This window comes from Atractosteus spatula, chromosome 1 (assembly GCF_055471065.1).
Source record: "Atractosteus spatula isolate fAtrSpa1 chromosome 1, fAtrSpa1.hap1, whole genome shotgun sequence".
In the NCBI taxonomy this organism is placed as follows: domain Eukaryota; kingdom Metazoa; phylum Chordata; class Actinopteri; order Semionotiformes; family Lepisosteidae; genus Atractosteus; species Atractosteus spatula.
Genome location: NC_142706.1, coordinates 51,729,734 through 51,755,714, shown reverse-complemented (window position 1 = coordinate 51,755,714; position 25,981 = coordinate 51,729,734). Strand labels below are relative to the sequence as shown.

The window sequence follows — 25,981 nt, the reverse complement described above, 5'->3', positions numbered from 1 at the left end:
CTATAGGTCAAGGGCTTTAGCCTCACAAACAGTTGTTGTCACACATCCTGCAGACCCATCGGTGAAGTCAAGCCAGTCCTGCTAAGAGAAGAACTTTTTGCTAAATTTGATAAAGATTTTTTTCTACAAAGTTATATCAACAAAAAAATTGGGTTTATACAGCACTTTTCATTCCATATTCCTTGTACAGATCACCTTCAGTACCATGGTATGATATTATATTGGGATAACATCAGTACCGTGGCAAAGTACAGTACCTACTACACTACAATACCTTAGTACTGACTGCCAGAATGTACTACAAAAATAGTACATAATACAGATAGCATTGGAAAAATTATGGGAAATATAGGATTATAGGAAAACACAAATTATTGCTAAAATTGCCCATCTCCACAAAATAATGAAGAAACCGATCTATAAATATTTATGCTTCTTACACCTTTAAATTTTTCTGGAAAAATTTTGGGAAGCACAGACATCTATAAAAAGTAAGGAGTGTGACTTGTTGTGTTCTTAACCTTAGCTCAGCGCTGCGTGTACCCCCGCTGATGCGTATAACATTTATACGCAAAAGTGGTACAGTATATCCTCGCACATGTACATAAACCGACAGCTTGAAGAATTGTCAGGTTTAGGTTTTTGCCGTTTACTTTTTTTATTTTCAATATTCAAGAAATACTTTGTACCTCAAAGTAAAGCTAAGTTTATACTGGGCTACCGCTGATGCTTGAAGGCGGTCCAATACTACAGGGCAATAGTGCTTCAACAAGTTTTGAATATAGTTGCAAATTACCAGAATAAAACGTAAGAGTTTTAAAGCTTAAAGAGACCAAAGCAGAAGAATTAGATACGGAGATGTACAGTATGTGGAGGCCGAATTGTTCATTTATGTCCGCTGTCACAGCAACAAACTGCCAACGACCACAGGTCATCAAGTTCTCGGATGTCGGATTTTTTTCAGGCTCTCTGGGAGTGGTAATAAACTCTGTGTTGATTGGACGAGAAGTTATTTTTTTAAAATTTAGACAGGAAGTTGAAATGATTATGTACAGGTGAGCGTGGTTGTGACTTTTCTTTGCTCTTGCGTCAACTACGAAAGTTTTAACGCGTCACAGAAAAACTGCAAGGTGTCACGCAGTGCTCTGCTTGGTAGTTGTTGGCGTTGTTTACGGTAAGGTAATGTGCACTTGTGTTCTATAAGAAATGTGAATATTAAACATTTTACGCTGCAGTTTCTACACATACGCGAATTGAAATTTAATAAGAACATTTATTTAAATGTACCGCCCTAATAATCCACATTACACCAGCACTGATACTCTCTTGGTGCAGTTTATTTTAAAACAAAATAATACAAATACAAAATAACGTTGTTGCTGAATGATTCAACAGTCCTCTGGTAACGCTTGTTTATTTAATTTTTAAGTTGACAGTTTACAGAAAGAGCTGAAAACACCGTGTTTCATATTTAGAATTCTGTTTGCACGAACAGCAAGCTTGAGGAAATGGTTGTCAATTTATTTTCTTCCTTGAAGAACATCCAGGCATTTTGAAAAACAAACTACAACTAAACCTATCTTATTACTATTTTAAAACGTGTGCTGGCTAAATGTGCCGAGAGAACCATCTATGTATAGTACGCTTTGAAATTAAACAAAAACATAGTGGAGAAAAAAAAAACATGACTGGCTTCCTCAAATGGAAAAGCTGTTGATTTAACAGCTTGTTAAAGGTCTTACAAAGCTACTCCCTTAGTTCCCTCAGTCTGCAGCAAATATGTTCTTGTGTTTAATGAGATTTCTCCCCCCATCATGGCATTTCCATTGCCCCTCAGGTTAGCTTGAACGGTGCTAGGAGGCTCATCACAACATCTCTACACATCGTCATCTGTTAGGTCTGCAAATTGGAAAACGACTGTCATCAGTTAATAAAAAGCCCCACTGCCACCTCAGATGTAGTCTGGTCCACAGACGATGGTGAATTTGTTACTCCGCTGTTAAAAATACCATTTGTTTTCCTTGAAGCATGGAAATTCAGAGATCTTGTCCATGCAGATGTGGTCGTTCTGCTGATGAACTGGCTGTGTTTCTTCTGGGAGTTTCTCCTTCCAGGGGCACTACAATATGAAATGGCTGGGATAGTCCTGGGTTGATGTGGTGACCCACTGCCTTCCAGGAGGTGGCCTGTCCCTCAGATAACCAGAGTTTCCTTTTCTCTTGGCACTAGTCTGATGGTTATTGAAGCAGAGCCGCTTGTCCTTCTTGCAGTATAGGTCCACTCTTTCCGTTTTAACTGATCGCTACCCGTCGGTGATTTTCCTTACTCGGGATGAGCAGGATCGCTCTTTTTCCCCATTGCTCTTGCATTAATTAGTTGAATGAATGAAAATAGGTGAGATTAGTATTTTGTTTTTTCAAGGAACAATAGTGCCCAAATAATCAATAAACATATCTACTCACTAATTAAAATGAAAATAACTTTATGTGCCAGACGACACATATACTGTAAGTAAATTAGTAAAACTCTCGTGCTTGATTTGTGTAGCTGTATACATTTGAAAACAGTAAGTCCCTTTTCCCCCAAATTTAACATACTTGGCAGTTGTATCAAATATTTAAAAGATTTCTCTGAATCTGTACTTGGCCTGGATTGGCAATTTCACCTTGTCCTGTAACAGACATCAGCTGTCTTTTTTTCCCTTTGCTTTTGCGCCACTTCCTGGGCCAGGATTGTAATGGTAGATCTGAAGTAATCTTAATAGTTGGGGTGACAAGGATCATCGCTATCAATTGGACCTAAGATGTCCTAAAACCAAGCGGTATGTTCAATTAAAGTGCAATAGTAGTGTACTCTCAGATGGCATCCTAAGAGCATACAGAGTTATAAAATGAGCTGTTTCTGCGTGTTCACATTGATAAATTGTGTTTAAAGTACACTTAATGCTCTTTTTGGTACAGTACTTTGTAGCAGGAACATTTTTAATATATGCAAATAGAGCTACTGTATTTCAAAAGTATTTCAATCTAGAGTATTAAAGCATTGTTATTTGTGCTTTTTTAAATGGAAGCTTAATGGACCTTTCATAACTTTAACTATAATCTTTTTGTAGTACTGTGTACGAATACATTTTAGGAGAACAAGAACACTGCTGAGTGTCCTAAGAATATCATACCAAATACCTATAGTAAGAGATACATATGTTTTTTAACATTTTATCTGTAAAATAGTATACATGAATTACAAGTTGTTTATGTAATGTTGGAAATTGCATCAGCCAGTTGTAGTGTTAGAAAATTTTAAAGAAATAAACAAAGGTTTTTGCAATACACTGGTTTTAACTGATAAAAAAGTTTAGATTTCATTAAGGTATGCTTAAACTCATTTTTTGGACAAAGACAAGGTCAACGGCAGTGAAATAGAAACATATTATATGTATATATATAAATTATAAACAATTTTACTTATTTATAATGAATATTTACTGGTTTCCTAACATGTTGTTTTTATTTTACTTGTCAGACTAATTGAATGAAGGTAACATATTGTTTATCTTGTCATAGAAACAGAAATTGAAGGTATTCTGAAGTATAGTCTTACTTATGCTATTCTCTAACAAGTATGTCTTTGTACTTTTCTCTAACTGAGCTTTTTTCCAATTTAATTAGGGTTTTTGTTTATGATTACAGTCTAGCAAGTGCCTAAACATTTCATTTGCTATCTGGAAGCAATATGCTTTAAAAAAAAAACACTTATATTTCAATGGGATCAAATACGCCAGTCGTTTTTCTTGCTGATGGAGCTTTCACAGCTCAGGCAGTGCTCAATAGAATTTAAATATTGCTTACGTACACTGAAATCTGCCTACTGAGTGAAGCATGACTGTCAGTGTCTTTGCATATCAGTTAATTAACATAATTGTCATATTATTTTGCTAAGTCTGTCCTCTTTGCGTCTGTGATCCATAGAAATTAACATCAATCTACGGCCCGTGGTTAAATTGATTTAGCCAAGTAAGAAATGAGAAGTTAAATATAGTCTTCGTTTCCATATATTTAACAGATGAGCCCTGTTCCTGTACAGGAGGGTGAATGTTTTATCTTACTGTTGTTCATGTAAAATAGAATAATTCATCATTCCTTTCACACAAAAACGTAATGCATGGTACTGGCTTTCTGGAGCCACTTCAGAAAAGTGACAGAAGAATTTCTAGTTAATACTGGGCTTATTGTTTTTTTTTCCCCTATCTATAATCAGTAATCTTTCATGCATTTATGAATGCTGGTTAAACAGAATTTCACTACTGTACTTCAATGAAGTAGGAAAGACAGATTGAACCCATTGTTGTCAAGGTTTTTCTTGGAATGGAGCGAATAAGTGATGGTAGTTGCAGAGAGTGTCTGAGAGCCCTCTATGCCAACCAACTGTGAAGTAATGCCTTTAATGACCAGGTCAGGTACCCTTTAATGTAAAATTTGTACTCCCTGTAAAGTATAATATAGAAAAAATTCTACTTTGTTATATTCTAAATTCTTTTCCAAGTATCAAATGACACATTTCAGAAAAAAAACATTGATTAATCAGTGCTATAAAAATAAGTTTTCACCCTCACTTGTTTTTTTTTTAGGCAAACTCTATGAAATTAGACAGCTGTTCTTTGCCGTTTCCTACATTTAAACTGTTTAAGCTTTAGGTCAGAGTTAGGAGTAACATTGTTTTGTAGGTGGATCCATCTGTCAGATTCCTGGAGCATTGATATTCACTCTTATTTGACTAATGTAAAATTATATACTTGCTTAATCTCAGGAGTGGTATGAGGAAGAGTGTTTTAGATTTCTGCTTTTATTTATTAATAGTGCTTAGCCTATAGTATCGATAGGACTCTGTATTTACAGTGCTGAGGTGACCAAGCCAGGTCATAAACGGTGTTTGAAGTCCAATATGTGACACTCTCTCCTCCGGACAAGAAATCCCAAACCTGTGTCCCAGAGCGGTGATTGGGAACACTGTCCTGTAGGAGGGGTTGTCCTTCCAATAAGAAGTTATTCTGGAGTCCTCTTTACTCGGTCACTAAAGATCCCATAACCTGAAAGAGAGGTGTTAAGCCGAGTGTCCTGGCTGTGGCACTTAGAGCTGATTTGATTGATTTGATCAATCTGGTTTTACCCCCTGTTGGGAATCTTAATATGAGATGGTTGTAGTTATGGGAAGGTGTAGGGAAATCTTTTGTCATGGTTGAAGAATAATTGCATACCTAATTCAAATATCAGTGAATCATTCATAGCAGTAATTGTACTATGTCTGAAAGTGAGCTATAACTTGATAGACTTGGTCTCTCCTGTTTTAATGCCTTTATTCTTTCCATACATTTCCCTTGGCACTTTTATTTATTCTGAATTACATCTTTGGATGTTTGCACACTATGTTTTAATTAAATAGAACTATTGTAGTCTATTTAGTATGTGTTTCTTAGTACATTTAACTTTTATGTGCAGTTCTTGTGTACATTGATAACTGAATATTCAGAATGTAATGATACCTTAAGAGACATAACGTGATTCAGTGAGCATGTAAACCAGCAGGTGGCATTGTTGCTTGAAGAAAGCACTGAAAAAATTAAATAACTTCATCTGAATTCAGGGGTATACAGTTCTAGATGTTTACAGTGCCTTGCAAATGTGTTCAAACCCTTGGGCTTTTTTAATGCTTTGTTGTGTTAAGTTGGATAAAATGTGTATGCATCATTTTTTAATCTCATAAAGATAGAACCATAGGAAGGGTCTGAACACTATTGTAAGGCACTCTATCTTTCTCACTTCACTGACTGGAATGGTTGTGGTGCAGCCTGTAGTGGGTAACATTTAACAACTTAACAGTAAATGTCTCACAACTAAGATCAGCACAACTAAGGTCAGTGTTGGAGATTCTTGGTTATTTAGGTTAATAATCATGATATGATGGCTTGTTAAAGTGTTCTCTTTGTAAAATGTTACCTTTCTTTAGTTGTTACTGCAGAATATAATATGATTCTCACACAGTCAGTTACACTGCTGGTGTTTGATGAAGCTAAGTGGAAACTAAGATCCTTCTTCCTCTTGCTTTGTTTGGAGGTTTCATTTAAACACTCAACCACTGAATTTGGCAGACCCCAGCCAGCCCAGTGTGTCAGAGGTGATCGGGTTGAGTGCAGTTCATGGGCCACTGTTCCACCAGATTATCAGCCATTTGTGTTTCTCCACATTCACAGCCATGTGTGCAGGAGTTTGAAAGCCCAGCACTGGTCTGCATGTGGTTTAGGCAGCACCACTCCTCACATGGTAGTCAATGAGCCACGGATTCAGTGAAGATGAGTTGCAATTGGTACAGCTTGCCAGATGGTAACAGAATAGTTTTCCATTCATTCGTGATCCACTCACTCTGGTCTTCACAGGCATCTGACTGAATGAAAGCCTGAGCTGTTCTGATTCACATTTTATGGCTCCTGAGGCATTGTGCTGGCAGCATCCGGAGGATCTTATCGTAGACCAAGCGGGCTGGTTTGTTTGCATTTTTGAGGGCTGCCAGCCTGCTTGTAGCTTGTCGTCTCAGGTGGTGGGGTAGGACGCCAGACAGAAAATACATGTCATGGGGTTTTGGATGTACAGTAGGTAGCCTCTTGTGACGTGCAGCACACAGTTGAGCTGTGTGTCTTTTTTTTGTATGTTTTAGCTATCCATTTTCCTGCTGGTATGAACCTAGTGATTGAGGGCTGTTAGTCCTGTATGCATTATTATTTGCACTGCAGAACCACAGTATGCGAAAAGCAAACTGTGCAAATTATAAATTCAGAGGTATAAAAGGAGAATTATTTGTTAATTCTAGAGAGCGTGGGCCTCTAAGTTTATTGATTAAACAGCGGTCCCTAGGTTATTTTAAAAAATCCTGAGAAATCTTTGCTTAAGTAAAACAAATGCGTTTAATTTAATGAGTTTTCAGTTTTCTTTCAGCTAAAATTAGCTGTTAATGCAGAGATTTTTAAGGTGGTTTTCGACTTGTTAATAAATTGCTGCTATCCTCTTTTGGCTTTTATTTGTTATGTTCTGAAAGTGCTTACAACAAACATTTTGTCCTCATTTCTATAAAGAAAAAGTAAGCAATTTGCAATCTAAAATGTTCTTTCTGGGTCTGACCGACCCCTTAGGAACTTTTTAAAAATTTGCTACAAATGAAGCTGTATGAATACAAAATGTTGACAAAAAAGTGTCAGGATAGCTGTAGTTGCAGTAATAAATATTGCTGTCCTTCTTTTGAAAATGCATTATTTCCTCGTTGATTTAGTTTAATATTAATTATTAACCATGGCCTAGACACTGCTTATCGATGAAAATAAAAGTTTATTGATAAGTTGGGAGCCACTGTTGAGCATTATGATGTGAAGATGCAAAAAATGTGAGCTCTGACAGTTTTTTTTAATATGGAATAATTAAAAGTAACTTTTTAGAATGTTTTAGAATAGTTACAGGTTGAATGTACTAGTAATCGTAGCAAATGTCTATGCCTCTAATTGGAATGACAGCACCTTTATCAACATTTTTTTCTTTTTTGCCCTGTTCAGATTCTCATCACTGCTCAGCCCATCCCACATCCCATTGCTACTGTCCGATCCAACTTTCCTGTTGTACATTACTTCCCGGATAGAGATCTTTTTAAAGACATATGCCATCTCAGATGTTTCTTCAGGTACATTATGGGGAAACATTTAAAGCTGCTCTTTGGAGGCATATAATTTCTTTTGTTGCCCACAAGAACAAGAACTGCTCTCTCAGTTTTTACAAAGAGGCATGGCATTGCCTAATTTTCAGTTTTATTACTTGGCAGCAAATATTAAGAATCATTTATATTGGCACACAGCTCAATCACCTGAGTCAGATCTGGCCTGGCTATAAATGAACGAATCTTCATCCCTTCTGGCCTTGCTCTGCCACAATTCACAGTTCACCCAGATCCCTACCGTGCAACATACCCTCCATACTTGCATTCAGGTCAGGAAGCAGTTTGGCTCTATGTCACCTGTCCTTGCATTCTCTTCTTAATACTTATCATTTGTTTTAACCTTCCCCCAATGAAATAAGAAAGGTCATCAAACATTAAAGAATGAAGTAGGTGTCTCTGAGGTAATTTTAGTTTTTAAAAGGGCAATAGTATACCAAAAGAATGTGACTCAGGTATTTGCCAATGAGGAAACCCACAGCGTGCTTCAGCCTAAGGAAATACAAAGCTCAATGTTGAATATTAGTATCGAAGAGGCAGGGGTGTTGCAGGAGGTATCTGAGGCACTTAAGATATTCCAATGCCTTCATGGTATTCTACCAATTATAGCACAGTCCTACCAAGAATAGAACAGTTGTACTATTTATTTACAGCAGTACAGTAAGATTCTAGGGGAATGTCAGTTTTGATTTACACACGTCAATCTAGTTTAATTTGTAATAGTCCTTGGAATTAGCAACTGCTGAAAATAGATATAAATAGCACACGGCATGGTACATCTAAATTTTGAGCTAAATATAGCTAAAGCTTTTAATGATGTTAATGACGTTACTCAGAAGATTAATTAATAATTGCAGGAAGTAGGCATTTAACCTTCATGTTGCCTAGCATTTCCCAGCTCTCTAGGAGCCTGTCTAGAACTTGGTTTTCCACTCAAAACATGTTGGAGACAGTTGGACTGGACAGAGAGGAGAGAGAAAGAGATCAGCACAGCTAAGTGAATTAGATATTGGGTTCTGAACACTTCTCCAATAGCAGCACCATACCAAGCGGAAATCACAGGGGTAGTTTGTGCAGGACAGATATTCGCTAGGTAGACACTGAGCTGACTGTAGAGGAAATTGTCAAATAACAGACCTGAAATGCCAAGGACTTGAAATAAGAACAGAGGGTAAATAAGTGATCCCCTCACAACAAAGAAGATTTAATTTAGAGTATTGTGTGCAGTAATGAATCAATCCAGAGAAGATGAAACAGTTGCATTCTGAGGCTCAAGGGAATTTGACAGACTGAAAGATTTGAATTTTTTTTGTCTTGGAACAGCGAAGACTTCAAGGGGCCATGATTCAAGTGCTCAGAATCTTCAAATACATTTACAGAGTTGGTCTGGCTTGTCAACTTCATCTGAATCAACAGTAAAATATGAACCAGAGGAATCAAATGGAAATCAATGCTAGGATCAAATGGTTTAGGCTTACAGTTTGTTTGTTAAAATGAAATCTGGTCCTTATCGGCATTGTAGATCAGTGATTGAAAAAGCACAAGTTCTTGGCTGGGAATGTATAATGCATCAAAGTTGGTTGCAGTAACCTTTAGTGGGGATCACATGATGGCTGTAAGAATGCTTGTACAGTGGAACAACAAATGTATTTGGGCCAAGCTCCATAACAACAAATGTACAGTATCTTATAGCTTTTTTAACTTCTCCTATTAAAATATATAGGCTAAATATTATAATGGAAAAAGTCTTTTGAAGACTCTTCGTAATCCAAAATTTTCAGTTTCCATAAGTGTCTTTTGGCAAAACAGTGGCATTTGGCCAAACCAGTCATGAGAGTAATTAATGTAGTAGGCTAATACAGCATAAATATCATCTTACATTACCCAAAGGCCTTCTTCCTCCATGAGGTATGGCAGTAAGAGCAGACATTCCTGTCCCACCTTTCTGTCTCATTCAGCTGTAAACAAACATAGCTACTGTGTGCTTCTTTTGTTTGTGCTTCTTCTCATGAGCCTTAAAGGGAAACACAGTGTGTAGTATTGTATTCTGGAAGGGCACAGGTATGAGGAACTGAAAGAAGGTCAAGGGAACAATGTAGATAATGAAATCAGTCACTACAGCATGAATGATCTTCCCTAATAGGAATACTCTTTAGTCTTTTTATATACAGGACAAGATAAATGTAAGATAGTATTATAATAAGTGTGCCTGTTATCAGTTAATTTCTTCTTGGTCAAAAGGTTTCACAAAAAACACTTTGCTTTTTGACAACTATTGTGAAATATAATTTTAATACTCTCAAACTAGAGATTGTTATTGTAAATTTCAAAGATAAATGTGTATGGATATTGTCTGCATAAACGGTCAATATTTTAAGAAAGCCTGAAACTGAGTACTGCTGTTTGTATCGTTACTTCCAACAGAACTGAATCGTTTGAACAGAATGAAATTTATTTATTCCTGTGTAAATTTGTGCATTACAATCAACACGCATCCGTTGTTAAAAAGAGGAGGAAAGAGACTCCCTACTTCTTCCAATTTGCCTCTGAAATAGCATACATCTCTATTAGGCAAGAAATGTGTTATTAAACCTGCCTGAAACAATAATAAATCACTGGGGAGGAATCATTGCAGCTAATGTCTTCAGCCTTTGCTTGGTTAATATGGCGGCTGTTAACAGAATTCCAAATAGATCAACTATCTAATTACTCGATGAAATGAAGAGAGAATTGTATTCCTACTTGACCATAGGTGTAAATCCTGATGGAAGCTGCCGGTCTATTGCATTGCATAATCAGCTTTGTCAGTACACAACTGGGCTGCATTGCCTTTAGTCCCCACTGGATTCCCTCTCTCCTTCTCTTCCTGTTGGGGTTTCTGTGTTTAATCAGATGAAACGTATTGCAGACTATAATGAATTTCAAATGCTCTCGTCAGACTGCCTGTGTCCTCTTCATTTAGTCCGCAGGCAATATTGATCAGTTTCCAGAATCATGCCAAGCTGAAAAAATGTGCTCTGAGGTTTTGACACCTTGCCAAGATTTAGAATAGTTGTTGGCCTTCTTAATATACAATAATGAAATAACCGTTTGTACTGATTGCTTCCATGTCCACATTGAACTTCAAAACATTAAGAACAAACTTAACTTATAAGTGTTTTTAAAGATGTGCAATATTTGAATCTTTTACATTTCAACTGAATGAAAAAAATTCATGTACCCGGATTACTACTAAATACTATTAGTACTGGTATATGAACAGCGGGATTAGTACTAAATACTATTTGTACTGGTATGTGACGCAGCTACCCACCTGAACTGAATAGTATTAGTAGTTCAGGTGGGTAGCTGCGTCAGCATGTGTAGGCTGCAAAGGAACAAGTAATAGGTTTATTCCATGCTGAAAAAAAGAAGAAAGAAAACACAACGTTTCGGCCGTGGAGCCTTCTTCAGGTGTGAGAGAGACAAGGCAGTAGGCAAAGGTAATGTAGCGGGAGAACAAAGGCTGGGAGGGAGGAGGAGTGAGAGGCGGGAGCAGGGGACAGAAAGAGAGGCCAATCAAGAGGTGTGAAGTCAGAATAGGTGTAGAGAGGTGTGAGATGAAACTTCCAATGAAAGGAGAAAATTTAAAAGAAGAGTAGTCTGTCGTTAATAGAAGGGTAAAGGTGTGATCCTAGCTGCAGGATAATTTTGGTTTCGGTAGTCTTTCTGATGTATGAGTTCGGAAAACTGTCTTTGAGAACACAGACGGAGAGATTGGAGTGGTCGTGGCCGTCAGAGGTGAAATGAGAAACAATGGGTTTGGAGAGATCTTTAATCTTCACAGCCCTGACGTGTTCTCTGAAGCGGTCTCTGAGTCTCCTTCCTGTTTCTCCAATGTAGATGGCTGGGCATTTACTGCAAGAGAGATGAACGCATTCTCTTTCAATAATCTTTTTTACCAACAGGTTAGTGGAGTTGCCATGGGCACCAGATTGGGACCCAGCTATGCCAATATTTTTGTCGGCTGGGTATAAGAACGCTTCTTCGCTTCCTACACTGGCTATGTCCCTGACCTCTATAAGCGATATATTGATGACTGCGTCGGTGCCACCACATGCTCACACGATCAGCTTGAGTGCTTCCTGCACCATTTCACCAACTTCCACCCGTCCTTCAAATATACGGTTAACATATCTTCCACTACTCTTCCGTCTCTAGACATCAACTTCTCCATCAACTACCCCCGACTGTCCACTTCGGTTTATTACAAACCCACAGATTCACACAGCTACCTCCTGTATAGCTTATTTCACCCCAAACACACTAAAAACTCTCTCCCTTTTTCACAGTTCCTTAGGCTACGACGATTATGCAGCGACGACATCGACTTCGAGAACCAAGCCCTCAAAATGTACTCCTTTTTCATCAGCAGAGGATACCCCAGCAGTGTGATTGAGAGGGCCCTTGCCCGTGCCAAAAACACCCCTCGGACCATCAACCCTATTCAGGAACTCCCGCCATAACAACCGCATTCCTTTGGTGCTTCTCCACCACCCCAACACACTTCCTATCCCCAGGACTATTAACTACAACTTTTCCATCCTACAGGATGATCCCTCCATTGGGGCCCTCTTTTCTGATCGCCCCATCATCCCATATCGCCGACCACCTAATCTGCGTAACCTTCTTGTTCACAGCTCCCTTAACCGCACTCAACAACCATCCACACCAGGCACTTTCCCTTGTAACAGATCTCGCTGTGTCACCTGCAAGTACACATCCAATACCACACTCATTCAAGGCCCTTCAGGACAATTCCGGATCACCCAGATGGCATCTTGTACCTCCAGCAACCTTATTTACTGTATCCCTTGTAGTAAATGCCCAGCCATCTACATTGGAGAAACAGGAAGGAGACTCGGAGACCGCTTCAGAGAACACGTCAGGGCTGTGAAGATTAAAGATCTCTCCAAACCCATTGTTTCTCATTTCACCTCTGACGGCCACAACCACTCCAATCTCTCCGTCTGTGTTCTCAAAGACAGTTTTCCGAACTCATACATCAGAAAGACTACCGAAACCAAAATTATCCTGCAGCTAGGATCACACATTCCCCCTTCTCTTAACGACAGACTACTCTTCTTTTAAATTTTCTCCTTTCATTGGAAGTTTCATCTCACACCTCTCTACAGCTATTCTGACTTCACACCTCTTTATTGGCCTCTCTTTCTGCCCCCTGCTCCCGCCTCTCACTCCTCCTCCCTCCCAGCCTTTGTTCTCCCGCTACTTTACGTTTGCCTACTGCCTTGTCTCTCTCACACCTGAAGAGGGCTCCACGGCCGAAACGTTGTGTTTTCTTTCTTCTTTTTTTCAGCATGGAATAAACCTATTACTTGTTCCTGAATAGTATTAGTACATGTCTACGAGTACCGAGACTAGTACTGAATGCTATTGGCACTGTGATTGTTGGTAATACATTTGTTTTTCTGTTGCAGGCCAAAAGTTTTAAGTTTTAATTTAAGTTTTAAATACTAAAATCTGTGTATTTATGATGAGTATACTATGATAACACCATGATGAGTGTTTTAATTTAACAGTATGTGAAAAAAACCTGACCAGATCCACTAACTGGTCATCTCGAAATGGACCTAGCGTCCTGTTGAGGGTGTACCCTGTCTTCCTGCCTTGCGCCTGTAGCTTGCTAAGACTGCCTCTGGTCCCCTGCGACCCTGAATTGGAAGAAGAGGTTAGAAAATGGATCGATGGATGTTTAGAATTGTGGACAAGTATTGTTCCAGACAATGTCCCAGCACAGGTCTTCATCTACAATCTTGAGGCCCCCAAAGAAAAACCTAAAGAGATGATACTATAGTATACTATGGGGATACTGTAGGCATTCAGAATGGAGATGGTAATAAAATTTTGAATTTAGATGCACAGGTACAGTACCAGTGACGTGTTTACACACAAGTACTGTATGTAATAAAACCTGCCTAATCCTTGAGTGTTATTACAAATACGAGAAAAAAAATGAAACGAGCAAAAAAAAAGTGATATACAGGTAGGTAAGCTTTTTCAATTTATTGTGCTATTAACTGATTGGAAAAAGGTGTTGTGATGATAATAGCACTGAGATTTATAAAAGTAATCTAGTTTGCTTTAGAATTTCCCGAGGAGTGACTCCGCATTCAGCTATAAAATATTAAGTGAACATATGCACTTGGACAAGATAACATAACATGGCACAAAATCAATGATATCAAGGTATGAGATGCACATGCACGGCTTGGCATGTTTCCAAGGCAACAATGGGTATGTGAGTAGTGGCTTTGCAGAAAATACAAACTGCAGTGTAAAAACGCAAGAGGGATTGTCTAAGTGGTATAGCTATAGTATCTTACTGTAGCCCATTGCTAAACATGGTGAAAATCGAAGACTGTTACTTTAATATCTGATTTTGTGTCTGTGTGATGTTGAGATGGTTGCTGTTTCAACCTCTCCAAACCAGTTATCAGTCATCTTTTGCTTTTTTAGAGTATAGTCTGCACAGTTAGTCTTATTAAGTTGTCATAGCTGGCATGAATCACCAGTAGCATGTGTGTGTATACCTTTCTAACAGTTTATCAGTGCAGTACAGTATCATTTTGTTCTGTTTCTTATTTTCTCCATGTTACCATCAATACTGCTTTTTACTTTGTGCCTACAAGCACGTCATTCTTAATCTAATCATGGTTGTGTGATTTACAATGTTGGTTACTCAGAAGCAACTACATAACTGCTAAATAATGTTGTCAAAGGATGTTATATCTAAATGTGTGGAATGCAGCTGTTGAGTGAACTAACTAACAGAATTAATATTTAGAATTTCAGATACCATTTTGGTCATTATTTACAATTCAGAATCAGTTCTGGAAGGAGTAACCAGGTGCATTGCCAGGCTCAAAAGAAAGTCCTAAAAGGCTAAAAGAACTTTGTTGTTGTCAGCATAAGGGACCGGATTTGTGTAATTAGAATCTTCCAAAGTGACCTCTTCTCATCTGAAGCTTATGTTCTATTTCACGAGGTAACATATGTTTTACACAAAATATGTTTTTTTCTAATGCAAAATCTTTAAATACCCACTTTTTCCTCAGTTTCCTTAAATTGTCATCTTTCAATTATTGTACAGTATACCGTATGTCTATTTTAAGAGCATGAAACCGAGACTTGACAAATGCTTAAATATATGGCCTGTCATGTCTGACACTTAGCAACTATTTGGGGAGTTAGCTCTCTGGATTAACATAAGCACGCTCATTAGAAAATCAAGGAATAATTGAGACATATCAGAAGGTTTGACTCTTGCCAAGTCTTTCTAGCTTCCTGAGAGTGATGGTCCTGAAAGATGATGCAAGTGAGGCTTATCCGATGTTTCTGTTTTTTTTAAGTGAAGATTTACTGTGATGACTGTAAATACACGCTAAACCATCATAACTAAGAATGGGGCTCGTTTTTAATAGAAAAATTCCCCTACTCCCCAGTCATGAATTGCAAGCAAGGAAAAGAACCACATTGGAATGTCATAATCAGATTAGAAAGTAATGTTTTTTAATCATGGATGACAAACTAAATAGAAATTACTGCCTGGAAGTCCATTTTATGATAAAAAATAAATCTGAAATGTGATCTGTGACACAATCATATTTACTATGTAGTGTACTGAATAGGTTTCTTCAGAATTACCATTTGATAAGTTCTGTCAAACTTCTGTTAGCCTTAATATGAGTAGAGTTATATGCATCCTTCTTCCATTGAATAGTCAACTTGAACAAGTTTGTTAATTGTTGTATACTGTAGGTCATCTTCTGAATTTAGATTCAGTCCAAAGACATACTGGTAGGTTAATTGTTTTCTGGGAAATCTGTGTGTTGGGCTCCATCTCTCTTGCATCCCTGCGTTTGATAATGGATGGATGGATCATTTGTGACCATGGTACACTTGGTTGAGTAAGCACTACGTTACCTCATTAGTGAGAGGTGATTGAGCAGTGGTGATAAGGTACTTTGAGCTGCTGAATGCAGGGTTGGTGCAAATCAAGAAAGAAAACCACAAATGAAACAAATCTACTGTTTTGGATTGGTGTTTTGTGTTGATGTGTGCCCTGTCCTCTCCAGGGTGTATATCACCTGTGTTTCCCAGGATAGGCTCTGGGCCGCTGTTACCTTGAAATGCATAAGCAGTTATTGAAAGTGATGTGATTTTTTAATATCGTTACCAATGATGGCCTGTGCATGCAATTGACCTGTGACCTTATGCATACTGCTTATATCTGTTTCGTGTCTGCTCAGAAAACCCTCAGTGCACCTGCTGCAAATAGTTGTCATTTTTATAATATCTTTATGAATTTGTTGCAGAAAGTTATAGGTTTCTTTCTGATTCTTGGAAAATATTTTCTGTTTGTTGCAAGCGAAGTTTCTTGTAGGAAGTGCTTTATTTATTGTCTGTAAATGTCTTATTTTGCAAGCAAACTGTTGCTGTTTTAAAAGGCAAGTGATCCATGCTTACTCTGATTATTATGCATTTTGTATCTGCTGTGAGCTAAGTCTATCCCAATTGTTTCCTTGGAACTGGTGTCCATTTGATGTTCCCTCTTTTTGAGTGGCTTGGCTGTTTTACAGATGTTTAAGTTGCCTGTTTTTTCAGCTTCAGAATGTTTTTGTTGGAAACATCCTATAAACCTATTCAGTGTTTGCTTCTTTGTTTATTAAATCTTGTCCATGCTAATCAAGGATTAGGAAAAAATACTGCCTTTTAACTTGGTGCTTCTCTTAATTTTCAGACGATACTAAATTATTTTCTTTGTGATATTTGTGTTCTGGTCGGTAAATAGAAGAATAGTGGAACTGCAGCTGTCTGAACAGCTGTGTCAATACCTCAAATATGGGCAAAAGTGCATTTTTGCATGTAGAGTCACTGCGTTATTTCAACTTCAATTAATACTTGACTGGAATATCTACTACGACTACATTACAGAAAGAACCACTTTACACTAGTACATTAACAACCACAAAAGAAGCAAAGGCAATGAGATAAAGATGTAAAGAGCATTATCCACTATTGATAAAAAAAATTATATGTCCATTTTAAAGCACTTTCACATTCTTGAGTCCTGTTTGCATAGAGATTTGGGAGTTGTCTTTCCCTGTAGTAATAGCTAAATCCAAAAGAAGCTAAAGTAAATTCAGAGTTTCTGTGGTTTCCATATGTTGTTTTTATATCTCACTGTTCATTAAATATTCTCTTTATTAAGTGAAGTTAATTTTGTTCCCTACTTGAACTTCTGTTTAATTACCAAGAGAGGTTCTTCCATTTTAATTTAAAATGACTCTGTGCTCTCACCTCGTCTGCTTTCTGGTGACTGCAGGAATATTGATTACCCAGGTGACATTATGCATATTCTTGGAACGTTTCTTGTGTTCTGGGTTGCTATGAGTCACCATTGGATTGAGCTTATTGGAGCTTCATTTTATTATCTGTTTGTTGGAAAGGTCTAGAGAATATTTTAACAGCTCTTTTCTTAACAAGGTCCTTTGTTTTTACATTGTCCTATTTTCTGTTTGCTTAAAAATTCAGATGGAAATTCATAGTTGGAACTCAGCTATATTAACGTGCAACTCACAACTGTTAAACCACTGACGCTAAGCAGCTGTGAGCCTGGTCAGTACCTGGATAGAGACCTCCTCGGAAAAACTAAGGTTGCTGCTGGAAGTGGTGCTAGTGGGGCCTGTAGGGGGCGCTCACCCTGCAGTCTGTGTAGGTCCTTATGCCCCAGTATAGTGACGGAGACACTATGCTGTAAAAAATAAAGATGCTGTCCTTCAGTTGAGACGTAAAACTGTGGTCCTGACTCTCAGTGGTCATTAAAAATCCCAGGGCGTTCTCAAAAAGAGTAGGGGTGTTACCCCGGCGTCCTGGCCAAAGTTCCTCCTGGCCTTTACCAATCGTGGCCCCTAATAATCCCCTTTTATGAATTTGGCTTCATTACTCTGCTCTCCTCCCCAATGATAGCTGATGTGTGGTGAGCGTTCTGGTGCACTATGGCTGCCGATGCATCATCCAGGTGGGGCTGCACATTGGTGGTGGTGGAGGGGAGTCCTTAATACCTGTAAAGCACTTTCCAGAAAAACACAATATAAGTGTTTGGAATAATTATTAATTTTAGGCAAAAGTGTTCTGTTGATGGAGACTGCAGGAGGCACTGTTTGGATCTGTACACTGACTTGAGCTGATAGTATGAGAGAACCAGTGAAAGAAGGAGAACAGGTGAATGTAATATCTGTTTCTTGTTAGTTTTATTAATTAGAGGGAGTTCAAAACTTGCATACCTAAACAGTGACCAAGGCAAAGCAGATACATTATTGCAAAGTGATAATATACTTATTTTTGTTTCATTTCTTTCTTCATTGGATGATAGATATTCACAGAATGATGTTTTAAAATTGTTCTGGAAAACAAATGTTTTGTTTTGGTAATAGTTAAATTAGCATTAGCAGGATTAATCTGTTATAAAATGGAACATCACTCTAATTTCCTATTAGTTTGGAATCTCCAGTTATTTTGTATTGTTTTTGCTAAGTACTGTACATAATTTGAACTTAGCTCTTCTGCACCAGCTCGTCTGAGTCCATTTCGAAGACGGTGAGATGCGTTGAGGTGGCTCTGCCTTGCCAACCTGTTAAACAGTTCTTCATCTGACACATGGCAAGTTCCCAGTGATGGGGGAGAGAGTTCTGAGTGGAGGCCTTGTGCCGTCTGGTTCATGTTCAGATGAAGACCACTGATTACCAGTTCTAAATCCAAATACATGTACAGTATTAACTTGAAGGCATAGAACCTGAAATTAGATAGGTTGTTGATTTTGTCATTTCTCCAAACACCTGATTGAAATATTCATGTAATGCATTAGCCATTTTCTGTTCATAATCTAAAGGCTAAAGCATCTCTAAATGATCGGTATCTCTGAGGAACTTCATTTAACTAAATTACTATGACTAAAAAATACTATTACAAAAAATTAACTATTCTTTTGCTGTTGTAATTCTGAGAAAACCTTATTATTTTATTTATCTTCACGAAATTTGTTCCTCTGACCCTGTTTCTAATAACTTGTTTTTAATTTTCGTGTTTTTTTCAATCTTTTCAGAAAGTGCTTTCTTTCTCTTAATTGGTCGGTGAAAGCATTTGTGTCTGTGATTCGCTTACTCTAGGGATTAACACCTACTGTGCTCTAAGATGAGTATCTTTAAAATGTTACCGTCTACTTTCTGATGATTATATATTTATTGCATCTTATTCTGCTTCTTATAATTGTCTCACTTCTTCATATTCTGTGTACTGGAAATTATAAACTCATAACTTGGACTGTGGCTATATAGTTTTAAAAGCATACCATATAGGAATATCACAGTTCACAAATGGTTTTCTCACCTACATCTTCCTCACTTAATCTTGATTGTATTAAGAAGACTAGATCAATATAGTCATTCTCTCCTGTGGATGCTTCTACGAACTTAATAAGAAAACAGTCATTATCTACAGTATGTGATTGCCAGTTTATATAAACAGAAAAGCTGCAAAAACTTTGTGAATAGATTAATATTTTTAAGTTTGTTTTGTACTATTTCTGTGATTACTTTATTCATCTTTTTCTCTTTTTGACTTATTTGTCATATTCAGCCATATTATTTATTATTGCATACGTTAACATATTTTCCCTCATAAGCCTTTTATTTTCCTGTGTCCCCCTTTTAACATGAATAGAATAAATAAAAATGAGTCACCAAAGTTTGAAAACCTGAGGGAGCCTTATTGACTAATCCCAGTCCTTCCTAGTGGCAGTCAGCCATACGGTATGTGTGTGCCCACGTGGGGAGTCACAGTTACAGTCTGCTATGTCAACTTGACCCAGAGTTGAATGGGACTTCTTGATCTCTCTGAATGAATATGGTCACAGTCTGCTATCAGCTTGACCAAGGGTTGAACATGGTGTCTGGATCTCTCGGATGGAGTACGGTTGCAGTCTGCTATAAGCTTGACCCAGGGTTGCACATGTGACTTCTGGATCTCTGGAGAAAATACAGTCAATTAGACAAAACTATGGAGCTCTAAGGTACGTTATTTTAATAGTTCATGGACAGGAATGCGAGGCAGTTGAGTATTGCCCTGAATGATACTGGCAAGCCCTGTATTTTAATGTAACTTACTTGGACCCTTAGGAAAAAAATACCTTTGACAGATTTTATTCTTCACATTATGCAGCTTTTTTGAGACTTTAATAAAACAATAAAAACTGTTCAATTTTAGCTTTTAAACTTCACGTAGTCTTTATTTCTAATTCCTTTCCTAAAAAGGGTATTTTTCTTTTTTAGCTGTTTTTATTGTATTTTATCTTAACTAAAATAATAAATGTTGGCTTTTCAAAGCTTGAGTTACATATGGGCATAAATCTTTTGCTGAAAGGAAACATCCACTGCAAAGCAAGTCCTGTGAGGCATGATTTCCATGCAGGAGAAAGCCACTCCTGATTATACTTCATAGATGTAATCGTTGTTGGAGTTTAAATAAAATAGAATATCAATTACTGATAACCTTAGGTTAGTACACAGGCCACAGTAAGACCATAGATGCAAGCTATACCAAAACTCTAGACATTATGTCTTAACTAATGTCTTAACTAGACATTAAGACCTGTTTCCGCAGGTCTTTCCTCCCGGCGGCTGTCAGGGTGTATAACGCTGCCCTAGGCTAGGACTGTTAGCCCTTCATTTGCTCGTCTATGGACAGCATGTTTGCTCCATTGTACTTTTTGGACAATCAGTCTGTATAAACCTATGCACATTTTGCACATATTTTATTGTTTTTACAGTGACTATGATCATCACATTTTGCACACACCTATGTATTTATTTATTTTTTATTTATTTATTTTTATTTATTTTGTTGTCTTTTGTTTTATAACTATTCTGATGTCTGTTTTTGCTTGTCTTGGGCTGGACTGCTGTAACACATCAGTTTCCCTACGGGATTAATAAAGTATTATCTATCTATCTATTATGCTGTAGAAAGAATTATAATGTCTGGTAGCTGGTTTAGGAAGCACTGAAATCATCAGTCATGAATGTTTTGGCACATCAAGGTTTTCTACCACAATGCTTTTCCCAAACTTCTTACTGCAAGGCCTTCACCATAGAGGTGAGTCCAGTAAACTTGAGCTGTTCACTCTGACCCAGGGAAGCTTGTGCTTCATCTGGTTTCTGCTAATGAGAAGTATTCATCAATAGGACCTGGGGCCAGGATTCAGTCAGTGCATTGGAAGCACTTGCAACCACTCCTAGAAATGAGGTCCCACCAGGACTCATCTGATTATGCCTCTCCTCTGTAATCAGTTCTGAATGATGCTGCTTGTTAATTACATCTCGCATAAAATTACATTCATTTGTCCATGTTAAGACACATGGTCTTATGCTGCTTTATAATGCAAGAGTTGACAAGATAAGGTTGCACAGACTACCATTTTCTAATGTAGGGTTTGACCAGTAGATTCATTCAGATAATAGTAAGCTTTAGTGCTAGTTACTGTATATGTTCTAAATCTGCAGTCTTTCCAATGTGGTATAAACTTTAGAAGAACGGTTTTATGTTCTATGGCATTTTTGGACAATAACACTAAGTATGTTGATGTAATAATAATTTAAAAGAGGTCTTAAAAGTCAGAAATGAAAATTGTGTAACTGAGTTCCAAAACTTTAGAATGTCCATTATGTTTATAGCTCGCTGTTTACATTTTCCTAACACTAATAATAATTTAGTTTCTTCATAAGTAGCAGTTTATGAATGTTGTCATGACAGCATAAAACTGTTAGAAATTGGTAGTGTAATTCTTATTGTCCCATGATTAATATGTCTGATTTTTCCAAGTCAGATGATATTAGGATTAGTTTTCTAGGAAATTCCCTTGCATGGTTTTTGCTGGCCTCTTATATCTGAAAGTTTCTTGTCAAACTGATTGTATAAAACCTGCTATGTGTCACGATATTGTTCCCCTGGCCATTCTTACATAATGTAGGGCACAGCGAATTCAGAGAAGTGGGGGCTGTGGTTTAGAAAGAGAAAATTGTCAGTTATAAGCTGGTAAATCTTGCATTATCATTATAAAGTATGAGAGACTCAATTCATTAAGCAGGCTGTTGTACTGCCTAAGATAAGATGAATGCTGCTTTTGTATCCAACAGGTTTATAGGAAACAAAAGAGCCTTAATGCGGTAAGTCTTTTGCATCGATTGGTCTTTATTTTCTCATGATATCAGAAACTAGTGTTGGCTTTATCTTGCAAGCCAACAGAAATTCCTTTTATTGTATTTTAATCCATCATCAGAAGTGTCTGCTGTGACTTGAGATTATTTAATTCTGCAAGTTGATCTCTTTTCTTCTCTAGAAATTCCCGTAATTTAAGAATTTAAGCTTCTAACATCAATATTTTACCATTTTTCATTGCAAAAAATACGTCTAAAACCAACCAAGATTTGTTTTGTTGTTTTCCCTTACAACTTCCACACTAAATTTCTTTATGGGTATTCCACTGTTTGAACACCCTTTTCCCTGTGCCATAGATGGATCTGTATTGAGGAACTAGGCTTCTGACATTTAGTTCACATTGTTTGCCATGCAGATACTTTCATTTTTCTAAAAACGAAATCCTCATACCTGTTTCCTGCTAAATGTTTAGAAAGGCCAGTTTTCTGGCTTTATGGTTTAATTTGGCTATTTGGTTTCCTGCATCCACCCGACAGCCCCCAAGTCCTCTTACAGAGATCATGGATACTTGACAGATGTATAGGTCTGCGTTACTTACTATGCTCAATACATTCTTATATACATCCAATAGAGTACAAATTCTTAATTCGATTTTTTCCTGATTATCACCCACAGTTTTCTCAGAGTGGTTGGAATTCCCTGTGATGTGCTTCGGTCGTCTCTAGATGGCAGACTACCGTGTGTTCTTTATCTGTGCTTGTAACGGGTGCTTTGTGTTGTGTTCTAAAATCAGTTTATCTCAGTGTATAAAGTGACACTACTTTATAAAGATTGTGTTTATGTGCACACATTTTGTGACTCTCTTTATCCTAACCCTTTCTTTTGCATATTCCAGCAAGGGTGTTGTGTCAGAGTCTCATTCTTCTCAGCACACACCTGTGGCCTCTTTTGTTCGTGATTTTCCAGAGCAAATTAAAAGTAGTGTGAAATGCCCTTGAGCTTTACTGTGATAGACACCTATGTTTGATAGAAATGCAGTTTCTTGCACTTGAAATGCTGGCAGTATTTTTTTCTTAAATTAAAAAAATTGACATTGACTCTGACACTGGCAAAATGCATCACTCAGGGCATTTTAAAGTTGATTTTATTTTTTAAGGATAATCGAGACCATTATTTCATGGAACCCACAGGCTCTGAAAGTGGATCATTATCAGAAAGAAGTTTTGTTTTAATGTGTTTCAGTGATGAGCACAAGTAGTGCTTATTGGTAATGTAAAAAAAGCTGTCAGCAGGATCAGGCACTCTGCAGAGAAAGTAAGAGGTATGTAATTCCTTCCCAATAGGGTGCTGCAAAAGTATTATTTGGATTGTAAATTAGTCTCTTCATATTTTATCAGCTTTTTCAGTATCTGTGCTGTCAAGGGAATTGGGCATATACAGATTAAATAATTATTTAATTTTTTATTAATTGTCAGTACAAATCTAGAACACAATTGAAGATGAAATATTTACAGGGTATACATTGTTCTAAAACTTTATAACCTCCCCACTGTCACAAATTAGAAACCTACAGTAGTACTTGATAGGCATAGTGTAAGATAACAGTGTCTAGAAATTAAGAAAGGAAACATTAAGTACCAGTATTTTTTTAACCTGAGCTTCAATTTGGAAAGAATGAAATTTGTCATATGTATTATTTTCTGGCACCCCATTTTGTTACCGCAGTCAGTTATAATCCAGAAATCATATCCGAACAGGACTTTAGTTTTTGCTCATAGGTCTTTGAGAAATGTGCTTTGTCTACTTCGGTTCTAATAATAAAATCTGAAAGACACCTGGCTATTTTCATATATCCCTATGGATAACAAAGTTTCCTTATGTGTAAATTTCAAATCAAAATATCTCACTACTGTATATACAAGATAAAAAAAGTTTGCCTTAAAGTTTCAGCATATTTCTGTTAGGAACCTTGTACCTATTTGGAAATTTTGTAACATTGCAACACAGAAACAAATTTACTAATTTTTAATTTTTTTTTTCTTTGTATTTTTTATACAGAGAAGCATAATTATGACAGCTTTATAGATATAAGGCTTTTACACTCAAGGTCACATACTTCCATGTTAATGGTATCACTATACTCCTATGGTATGCTTTTCTTCAGTCTTCAGAAATGTATGGGTGTGTGTCCCACACCATAGCAACAATCTGTCCTAGGCCCCTGGAGAGCAGCCTTAACTGTCTGTTGTTCTTTGCTGTTAGGTACAAATAGTCTGCTGGTCATGTCTGTAAGGCACTGAAGAGTTATAAATCATTTGGTGCAAAATAAGGGCAGAACAGCAGGTGTCCTGTCGTCCTACCTGTCACATGATAAACACTTGTAGGTATCGTTGGGTGTGCAAAGCCATCAATTCTCAGGTGAGATTCAGCTGACAGAGGTTGGTATGGTATCTCTGGCCTTTGCACATTAAAGTTGAATCATCTCTGTGTCTGAATGCATTTGCATTTTCATTTTATTGCTTGAGAAGCAAAGGCAGTTACGGTTGCCTTTGAGAAGCATGAGAGGATTGGTCGTGAGCTTCTACCTTGGAGCTGTCCCAGGCACCAGCCGCAAGGTTCCTTCATGGTGTTATTCAGTGATTCTTCCCTGATTCTGTTATTTTAGAGACCCAGTAAGATGCAAAGGCATCGGTTATGTTCCATCTTATTGATCTCCTGAAGAAGCGCGCTAAACTAATTACGGTAGAGCAGATCCAAAGATCTCACAAGACCATATTTTGTCTAAAACTATTAAGTTGTCTTTCTTATTGTTCTGTTGTTGAATCAACAATTCAACAGTTCAGTCCTATATTCTTTTTTTCGTCATGCATTTTTAAACATGTATTTCATTTTCTCTGGACCACATTTTAGGCTTTACTTACTGATGTTTTATTTTATAGCTTCATTTTAAAGTCTTCATACTATGCTCAACTAAGCAAGAACATTTTATATGGCCTAAATGGTATACAATTACACTTGTTCTGAACTGCGAAGTGCCTGGCATGGATCCAGAGTGCTCTGAGTGTGAGGTTCTAGTTCAGGGATAGGCAAGGCAGGTCCTTGAGTAGCCCAAATTGAACTATTTAAGAGAATACGTCTTATCAGCATTATTTTCGACCTTGTACTAGAAAGGTGTCCCTAAAAGCTGCAGGAACCCCATACCTGAGGGCCAGGCTTACCTAACTGTGGATGAAATGATCATGATGACTTTCAAGATCTGACCGTGGAAGCAGACAGACTACAGGTATCCTTCATAGCGACTGCAGATTAACTCTACACACAGATTTGCAAGCAAAAGCCAAGGACTTAATGGTAATGTTAGTGAAGATAGACAACAGGTAGAACTATTACCTTAAAAAACAATACAATTTCCATGGTATTTAAGCAAATATTTTCCAGGTGTTTTCTAGCCAAGGGAAAATGTTTCTGAAATGAAAAACACAGTTCATGTTTGTGTATCTATGTCTACTTACATTTTTCAGTTGTGTATATTTTCCAGAGACTTTACAGAATATATATATTTTTTTACTTTAACAAAGTATTTCGGTAAGATATAATGACTTAGGCAGGACTAAGTCAAAGGTTAGTTTGTAATATTTTCATATCTGGTTTATTTTCATTTATTTGGCTTATTACACTTGGTATGATGCTCTTCTAAAATAATGAAGTAGTTTTATTGTAGCTCCCAAATATTATATTTTTCCTACAAACCACATAATGTAGGTTAAATTATAAATGAAATCAGTTTTTGCTTTGGCAGCTTTGCTGTTGGTCTAGCTGCACTGCGCTGATATGAATAATAACATGTTATTCTAACAGCATTCCCTCAGGTTTGTTTTTGTTCCCTGAGGGAATTATTACATCTTTTGTCCAATGTTGTGATGTGAGTAAAATGTTGATTAAAAATTCCCTACAGGAA

The 25,981-nt window shown here is 37.3% G+C and overlaps 1 protein-coding gene across 1 annotated transcript in view; it reads left to right on the top strand.

Annotated features, from left to right (window-relative positions):
• The first annotated feature begins 1,101 nt into the window (after nucleotides 1–1,101).
• inpp4b (inositol polyphosphate-4-phosphatase type II B) overlaps nucleotides 1,102–25,981 on the top strand; it is a 407,152-nt gene continuing 382,272 nt past the window's right edge. The window contains exon 1 of the mRNA XM_088920878.1: nucleotides 1,102–1,174. The gene's annotated coding sequence lies outside the window, so the exon portion shown is untranslated. The remainder of the gene's footprint in view (nucleotides 1,175–25,981) is intronic.